The sequence below is a fragment of the Cygnus atratus genome, chromosome 5 (genome assembly GCF_013377495.2).
Source record: "Cygnus atratus isolate AKBS03 ecotype Queensland, Australia chromosome 5, CAtr_DNAZoo_HiC_assembly, whole genome shotgun sequence".
NCBI lineage: Eukaryota > Metazoa > Chordata > Aves > Anseriformes > Anatidae > Cygnus > Cygnus atratus.
In genome coordinates, this window is record NC_066366.1 from 18,270,398 (window position 1) to 18,280,207 (window position 9,810).

Below are 9,810 nucleotides of genomic sequence, written 5' to 3' on the forward strand. Positions count from 1 at the left end.
GTTTCCAAGCGCAGAGCTGACTAACTACAAAGAGTAAATGTGTTTGGGGTTTCAGTGCTGGCCTTGGAAGATTGTTCACAAATACATGATTCATATCCGATCCTGAACATTAACACTTTCCTTATGACTCATACATACAGTTAAACAATAAAACAGAGTGCTTATTGAAGTTTTGTTTAACATGCATGAAGGACCTACTATTAATATTTTTAAATTTAATTGTTTAACAATGTCAATCCTATTATTAGCTGCAAGGAGGGGATGTTTCCACTTCTATCTTGAAATAAATACATGCTTTTGATTTTACTCTAGCTTATATTAAGAATCTGTCTGCAACAGCTCAGAAAATAATAAAAAGCCATTAGGCATGGCATGGAGCAGGGTACGTACTTTACCAATGTACCCACAGTACATTATTTGAATGGATAGAAAGCAATTGCTCTATATCTCTCATTCTATAGAACACTATGTGTACAACATACTGGTCAACACACCATTTCCTCACATTGTTTTCCTCTCCAAATTGAAGGATAAAACAGAGAATACAGCCTTCCTCACACAATAGAGTCTTTAGGTCTTCTATCTGGTCCCTACATATTAGGATGTTCACTGTAATACAATTCCCGGATAAATTATAACCAGTGACTGGCAAATCTGAAACATGTAAGAGTTCAAGTTCAGCTAAAAAAAACCCTGAGGAATTATTTTTAAAACTTTATCCTTTGCATTCTGGTTTTCTTTTAGAGTTTGTTAAATCAACATAATTGGAGATTATTTGCAGTTTCGCTAAAAACAAAAAACAAAACAAACAAACAAAAAACAGCTCCAGCTCTACACAAGAAACATGAAAGCACAAAGCAGAGCTTGTAAGAATCATACTGTATTTTAGATATATGTTCAGGTAAAATATGACATTTAGATCTCCAATTCAAACCTGCAGTATAGTTGCTTATCTTGGAAAATGCAACTCCCTTGTGTCTGTATTCTGTTGCCTATGGGCAGCTTTCAAACCATTTTTTACAGATTTGGTCCTATCTTTATTCACACTATTTCTAAATAACTACAGCCAAAGCTTTTCAATTTGTTATATAAAGCTTTTCCAAAGGATAAATTCTTCCAAAATACTAGAGGACAAATTCAGGAAATACAGTGATGACACAGGAACATGTTCTGCAGATGTTCATCGTGTCATTCACCCAGCAAGTAATGAGTAAGAAACTCCTGGGCTTCATCCTAACCCCACTGAAGTTACTCACAAACTATTCACTGTATAGATGCAAGGCTGGCCTTAAATTCAGACATTGGCTCTGTCATGAGAACACTTTTTGCCTAACAACTAACACTGTGTAATTTCTAAGTGTTTCCTGACAATTAATGTTCCTCACCAGTTGTGGAGCTGTGGTCTTGAACACGTTGCCTTCAGAAGCTGACCTTGCAGAGGTAGAAACAGTGATTTGCTGGTGTTGACGAAGTCTTTCTGCCGCTGCTGCTGGTTTCACATCTGTGAGCACTGTTTCAGCATGGCTGAGCAAGGACAGAAAATAAAGGGGAGTTATTCACAAGCAGACACTAGTATCAGTCATTGCACACACTTGGCTAATAATTCAATCACTGAAAATTATACTTTAGTTTAAAAAAAAAAAAAAAAAAAAAAGGGACTTTAGCTCTGTCCCAATAGCAGGCAGAAAACACAGAACACTGGCATATCAGGATGAAGTACTGTCCCTAGTTTCCCTCTCAGGTTTTCAAAGAAATGGAGGGAAAGTTGATGGTGTCAGATTCACTTGTTTGCTGTGGGACTCGATACCAATGGTATTCAGTTCCGAGGGCCACAACCAGGCCACACTTGCCCGCTGCCACCCCCCTCATCTCACCTCTCAATGGCAGCCGCCCTGTCACTTGCCCAGTCTCAGACCAGAGAATGGCCTCAGGAGCGTGACTGTATGGGAGCACCTCTCTCCATCAAGCCTGTGGGTTTAGCATGCTGTGTGCCCACATGCTGGGCACGCTCTGTGGCCAGGGACACCCTGCAGTCCCAGGCCATAGCAGTGGAGGACACCTGTCAGCCAGCCAGGAGTGCTCACCTCCAGCCCTCATTAATTAATGTTTTTAATTTTTTAATTAATTTAATTAATTTTTAATTATTTTTTTTAATGTTTAAAAAATGTTTTTTCCTTGGACCAACATCAAAATGGCCTCACCTGAGCCAGACGGTGTGGCAACAGACACCTCAGACAGCGTGAGCAGCAGGGCTGCAATGCCTTTCTTGCAAGCCCCGGCCTCAGAAAGCATCATCACATGTATCCACCCTCCTGCCAGGCCTGGGGCGGCCACCATCTTAGGCAATGCCACACACTGCTGTGTCAGACAGGGCTCCATGCTGCTGTAATGGTGGGCGTCAAGGCCTGACGTGCTCCTTGGTACTCCAGATTGCCCATGAAACACAAACTAGCAGCAGGTTTCACCACGCAGCTCTTATCTCAGCACCAGATGACTGAAAAAATTGAAAGGAAATATGAGCAGGGGAAGCGTTTCTTCATGTTTTTGTGTGACGCTTGTTGCTAGGAAAAATATTTCCTTAGTATCTCTATGGGCTCTGCAAGTCAGCATCGGTGGAGCTCTGCTGGTTGCCAGAAAATATAAAACACAGCAAATGTCAGAAAAAAATAGGAAGAAGAAGTAAAGCTTTAAGAATGTGCCCCATAAGGAACGTCTGTCCCTTCAGTGCTGCTCTTTACATGGTCAATAAAGAGACATACACATCTGCTTCCTCGGCTGGAACAAATCTTGAGAGCTTCTTTCCAAGGTATTTTGTCTAAGCAATATTATTTTTGTGTCTGTTTTTTTAGAAGCTTGAAAGCAGTTGTTTGTATCACGGTAGCACATGGTGGATCAGAGCCCTGAGCGCTGAGCGAACAAGCAAGCCAAGGCCTCCAGGAGCCTGCATTTACAGCAGCAAAAGAGAAAGGGTGGAAAGAGAAAGAGGGTTGCTGAGGGGCAGAACAGCTTGTCCCCAGCTGCAGCAATGGGGCCCTGGTCTCCTACCTCATAGCTCTTGTGCCACAGGTTGCACTTCTGGTCATAAGCCATACCAGATGTCCTAGGGAGGAAGGTTAAAAAATCCTCTGGTCCGGACACCCCCATGAAGACATGAACCCTGCCTCTCATTTCAGCTGATTAATGTGGATATTGAGGCTTTTTGCATATCCACAAAGCTGAGACTGATGATGGCATCACTATGTTTCAACCCTTCCAGACATGAAAGGATAACTCATGTTCTAGGCCAATCATTCACTGGTCTTCCTGCTAACAGCTGTGTCCAATGATGATGATGAAGGGTTAGGGGATGGAGAGTTTGAAGCTGGTTATCGCTGAACTTGCTGCATACTGGCCACAGCGCAATCCAGTGTATCTGTTTGAGCTGGATATTGAAGCCCCATTAAGTGGTTTCTAGTCCCCCCGATCATACTCCAAATTGTTTTGTGGCTGCTCCCGTAACTGACCACTGAAAGTTCTCACATGGTGTTATTTGAATTTTAAGTTTTTCACAATAAAGTGGTCTTCCCAGTCTCTTTGCATTGTTTTATAAACCATTTGTTTTTAAGTAAGTCTTTTTTCCCAGAAAGAAAGCAAGACTTTGTCTGAATACAAATCCCATGCCCAACAGTGTGCTGACATTTGTGCATAGAGATGTGCTTTCCAGTTTATTCTATTGTGCTTTTTTTTTTTTTTATAGTTCAGTGGAAAGTTTGGATGGTTCCAGGCAAGTATCCTTTAACAACACAACAACAGAAATAGCCTGAAAAAACGGAAATATATCTCAATGCTGCCAGGAGAATTATGGGTTGTTGGTTTCTTACTTTTGCTTTTTTTTAACATACGTGATCACAAAAAAAAAAAAAAATTTGTGGATGACAGAAAGAGATTAAACTCACTGCAGTGCCAGCAGCTGTACTTTTCTCCACTTGGATATATGAAGGCAAGTGCATGACTTCTGTTGTTTGAGTCACCTATCTTTTTAGAGTCTAACAATCAGGGCAAGTGAGAGGCTCCTGGCGCAGCAGGTACTGATGTCCACTGAAGGCTGTGGCCCCATTTATTGTGGCATGGCTCCAGCTAGACTTCTGAGTCCTCGAAGATGTCCAGGGTAGTCTAGGAAACCAGGAGGATTTAAGAATCTGAATATCTTTGTTGATCCAATTTCCCACAAGCAAACTAATTGCTAAGTTGTTACCTGACCACTCTGAGTTGGCCCCAGAATATCTGTAGATAAAGGCCTGGAGCATTAATCTATGGCGCCATCTAGCACCCACATGAGGAATATTTGGAGTAGCTCTTTCTCCACATTGTTATGACTCAAACTTTATCTAACGTTTTGCACAGAAAGACAAAAGATGATAACGAGGAAAAATGAATGTTATCATTCTCATTTGTTGGCCTCCTCAGAGCAAAGAAAACTGGAGCATTGCACATAACCCTCACTTGCCCTCTGTCTATGGGGGCTTAAAAAAACTCGGTCCCTCCCTGTGCCTCTTGGTGGATCTTTTTTTCTTACTCCAGGAATGGCAAACGGCTTGACCAAAACATGTTCAGAAAACTGCTTTAGGGACATAAGCTCCCCTCACCCTTTCTTCCACAAGTACCCCTTACCCTCTCTCTCTGCATCCTCTCACAGCCTGCATCGCAGCTCTGGCCCACCTGGGCCACCATTCAGTGAAAGGCAGAGGCCAGCACCAGCTGTTTCAGAGGAATGGGAAGGAAGCTGACACTCTGAAAGCAAAGACAAAAATCATTGCAACAGAGCTCTGATTTCTACTAATTATGTGGAACATATATAATTTACTTTTTTTTTCTACTGACAGCCACTATGGTTAAGTGAAATATTTTCCAGTGAAAATGTTAAAAATTATTGGCAGATTTGAGATGTATACGAATTCAGGTTCATTTCACATAAGGAAGCAAAATATGGAAGCTGCCTATTTCTGCTGTCTGAGCCTTTGAAAATCCTTTACTCACCAGGCTCTCAGCATTTTGGGGGTTGCTAAATAGCAAGACTTCCATGGTTTGCACCAAAAATGTTAAGACACGGGAATTCCAAAGCAGAGAGAACATAGGCTGAAATTGCACAAGTCATGAAATGCTTGAAAGCAGCCAGACAACAACTGCATAATCACAGGTAATATGCAAGTGAAAGATCAAATTTAAAACTTCAACTCAAGCCTGCAGGACATCTGCCAAGCTGCAAGTTAGGCTCCAGTGATGTATGGAATATATTTGCTCTGAGTCTATGCTCTGCTGTATGCCAGAAGCTTTTAAACCATCTTTACAAATATGTTCCCATCTTTTGCCAAGTGAATATACAGCCTTTTTCCCTCACGTTGGTATCTACAGTTCTTCTTACTAACTTCATAATTTCTGAGTCTGTAACTACTCTTAAATATTCTCAAATATTTTTGTGATATATGCACCAAACTTAACTAATTTCTCATTGAAACAAAAGAAGTGTTGTTTGTATATTTACTTTGCACGTATCCTCTTCAAAGTTGCTTAAAAAGTTGCTTCAGTGATCAGTGGTATTTTAGCTCTGTCGATTGGCAGCCTATTCTGCTCTACTGCATTTCTCTGCAATTAGTTGTTTCTCTGCCCTCTTCTGCCCCCGCTCCGTGTCCGATGTGTCCCTTCTCCTCCCACGTATCTGCCACGTTTTGTTTCTTCAACAGCAGTGATTTTCATGAGCCTGGCCTAGTCTCTCTGCTGTAACCCTTTCAATATTATACAATATTTGTTTACATTTTCCCAGGTCTTGCAAGGCATCTCTTTCTCCGCACCCACTGTCATGCAGACATGGCCTTTTCTAGCTGTGGCCATTCAGCTCTATACCTGAAATGCAGATGTGCACACACACTAGCCAGACATTCTCAATCCATGCCACTCCAGGCTATTCCCAGAGCACAAGGCAAGTGTGTGCTGCAGTGCAGCCCATTGTCCAAGAGGAAAATACAACTGTAGGCACCAATAACCTAATGATATGGCCATGCAACCAGCTTGAATCTGTGAGAACCTCTTTACAGAGAGTAACTCTGCCAGCAGTAAGTGACCCCGATATTCTTTTGGTCTTCTTTCATGTCCTCGCCTCATTGTTCCTCATCCTTTATTTTAAAAACAACTGGGTAGGGTGAAATCCAGGCCCACTGTGTCTTTAAGTAATGACATCTGATAACACAGGTCAGTCCGCGTCATAGCAGGAGGAAATTTGTTTGTATGGGCTATCCTAGCTCAACTCCAGGATGTTGATTGCATGCAACATCACAGATCCAAGAAGAATGGACAGGTGGGTCCCTGCAACTACTTCTGCCTATCACATTTAGTGCAATCAAGTACTGACCTGGTGTTTGTTAACATTTAGACTCTAGTGCTTGTCAAAAATAAGTGGAGAGGATTCCTTCTTTTCCAGGAACCACAGTTGTACACAAGGTAAAAAGTAAAATTAAAAACAATGGCTTTTGCTAAGGAATGCAGGAAATGTGTTGTATTTTCATTGCAACTGCTTGAAAGCAGATTTGCTGTAGAAATAAAACAGCTCCAAATAGACGGAACTTGCTGACTCAGTTGGTCCAGATGAAAAATTACAAGTCAGCAATTTCAAGCAACAGCAGTACCAAGCGTACTGTATCTGCAATACTGATGTAATGCACATTGCAACATCATATTTCCCTGAATACAGGACTTGTGAGTTTGATGAGCCACAGCTTTTAGATGAAGCTTTGGATTTGCTGCAAATTACATAAGAGAGTTTTCCTTTATGGCTTAGACTGTTAGATGTTAGACCCACCCAACTCCTTAAGGAACAGGACATTAAAAGCAGTTTACTCCAACTTTCTTCTGACCCTAATCCAAGGCACACATCATATTTAAGATAAGCATAGATCTTGCCAGTTCTCCTCATGTATCCAGAATTATCACCATTACAGCATTTTCTATTCAGAACAGCTTACGCAAATATAACATATAATGCCATATGCAAATGACTGAATCAATTTTTGCTCTTTGATAATTTTCCAAACCATTTCCTAATTTTTATGAGTAACTTACAGATAAAATATTAAGACAAAAGTGGACACAACTTCAAGACACTTCAGATTTTCATTTAATTTTCTACCTAACAAACTCCCATAGGAAATTATTAGCTGCGGTTAAAAGCCTCTTACACAGCAGGGATATATCCTAAGTGGGAAAGCCACTTAGAAATTATGATCTCAAGCAATTTGTTGGAGTTTGTACTCTATAGCTATGTTAGGAGAGAGAACAGCAACAAAGCAGGAGGAAGAGGCTATGAATCAGCCTGGAGATTGGTTAGGGATTCTTTGTTGCAGCTGCTATAACTTCTGGATAACACAGGAAACAGCTAAGTTTGTCATTTTTAAGTGGTGGAAGTTGAGAACAGAAAATGAATTTAGGCATCATAGTTAATGTAGAAAGTATCCAGCACATGGAATTATCTCATGAGGAGCCATCAGGCTGATGATCAATTAAATTATATTCCAAGGGACAAGAAAGAGGCCTAGACAGTAAGTGAACAAATACACACTGAGTATAAACAGAAGACAAAAAGCAAAAGCATCTCCTTTTATCTGGTTTATATGCCTCTCTTTTCCTTCTTAGCTGTTTCTAGTCATTTTATCTATTTATTCATTTCATGGAAAGATTGTATGATAGCTGAACATGCTCTGCTAATACTCTACAAGAATAAGACCAAAAGTAGCAACATACTTTGAAAAAGCAGAGAGCACAGAATAATACCACCAATGAACGAATGCTACAAGATATCTGAGTCCACCTTTTAGAAAAGCTCTGCTAATATGAGAATAGTACCTCTTCCCTTTGTTTTCCAGGAAAATTGCCATGAACACGTAACCAACTTGATTATACTCATTGACAGTGAACTTTAATAATTGTGCCTATTCCCCCTGTAGAATATTTCTGGATACTAGACATTAATATTTTGATTTTCTATGAAGATTTTAGAAACTTGCCAGGAGAGCCAAGATTCTAACCAGCAGAAGTGCATACTGAGTTGTTGTTGCAATATATCACTCACGAACAGCTGACAGACCAAGTATTATGTGCAGAGGCTATGTGGTTGTGCAATTAGACTCAGGATGGCTGTGGTCTCTGCAAAGGGAATGGAATGTTCATCAGAAAAAAAAAAAAAAAGAAGATGAAAATTAACAGCAGAATTACTCGTGGTTGAGGAGTTCTCCAGCTACGGCTGTGATTTATACACTATTCTTTACATAGCTTGGCTAGTCACTCCCCCTCACTTTCACTGAAGAATACATCACTGAGCAAGTGGTTTTATGTAACAGTTTCTAATATAGTTGTTTTGCTTTGTAAATTCAGGAATCACTGTGTTCAAACTGTTCTTCTTGGAATACTGAAAGCAAACTTGAAATGTCCCACAGTTCTAATTCTTTGCGTAACTGTGACCTTGTCTTCAAGCCCTGAAATACAAGGTAATTTAAGCTAGAAGTGGCTCCAAGAGAAAAATAAAGACTGAAACAAGAATACATTAATTCAAGTGACATTTAGGTCAGTACAATCTTTGCTTCACTCAGAAGAAACCAATTTGAAGTCCAAGAAAGCAATAAACTTGAATGGCAAAAGGCAGCTCCAAGCTAGCACTATGAAAGGAAAGAGAGAAATCATTGCACTAGAGTTTTTGTTTCTTCTAATTTCAAGTAACAGATGGAGGACAGAAAAGCTTGTAAATTTATTTATTTATTTATTTTTCACACAATAGGTACCTTAGTCTGGTGTTGCAGCATGGACCGTTAGCACGTTTTTTTGTCCTTAAGTGGCCCAAGTGGAATTATCTTCTGATACTGAGGGGTTACATTTAATTTACATAGATCACAACCTCACATCTGAAGCTCATTTTCATAGGCAAAATTAGAACCTGTTAACTTGCATTCTCTTGTTTCCCAAGAGGTTAATTTGCTTAGCTGGAGACAGCTCGCCCATCCTGATATGGTACCTGCACAAATAGAAAGAAAGTAATGAAAGAATTCCTGTGGTTTGGGTCAGTAAATAAAACAAAGTCTTTCTGGTGATTGTGGTTTCTGCACTTAACAATGTGCTGTCTATCCTTACTATTGCAGATCTTATTTAAGTCTTATATAAACTAAACCCTATTTCTCAAAGGTATATATACATACTTTCACTTAGCTAAATGGCTGTGAAGATGGCGGAATTCACAGAACATTTTGGCATGCAACCAAAACATGTGGTATTATGTCCATAGCAGATCTGGCCAGGTACTGTAACTAGATCGTGGATTTCAAGCTGTCACACACAATTACTTCTGGCAGCACGTTTGTACAATATGTACACCTGTAACTTTCTCCACTCTTAAATGGGTGGAAGTATTCAGAAACGCCTTTCAGTGGAGATTGTTTCTGAGAGATCTCCTGGTGAGAGAACAACAGAAGAATATGGGAATGACCACGAAACTGTGTTACGAATATTTGCATTTTGGATTCCTGGAACTGAACCTGTGTCACTGTGAGTTCAAACCACTGCAAAGCTTACTTGTATTATTTTTACTAATTTCTTCCTAAGAAGGACTGGCCAATTTGATTTTCACTCCAGTTAATTACTCCCAGATGTTTTAGATTTTTATTCAAAATGGCAGGTAAACATGCAAACAGGTACCCCTGCTTTTTTTCTTGCAGTATCAGTCAGTAGTCACCAAACAAGACATTGCAAGCCTAATCATAAAGAGTAAGTGAAATTCAAGCTTTGAACAGATTC

General features: G+C 40.1%; 1 long non-coding RNA gene across 1 annotated transcript; it reads right to left on the reverse strand.

Annotated features, from left to right (window-relative positions):
- Nucleotides 1-1,148: 1,148 nt before the first annotated feature.
- On the reverse strand, nt 1,149-8,965 carry LOC118250844 (uncharacterized). Its single transcript, XR_004779593.1, has 3 exons — nt 8,805-8,965; nt 2,202-2,494; nt 1,149-1,524 (listed from the first exon to the last, which is right to left on the reverse strand). It is a non-coding gene; the product is annotated as an uncharacterized LOC118250844 (long non-coding RNA).
- Between the last annotated feature and the right edge of the window lie 845 nt (nt 8,966-9,810).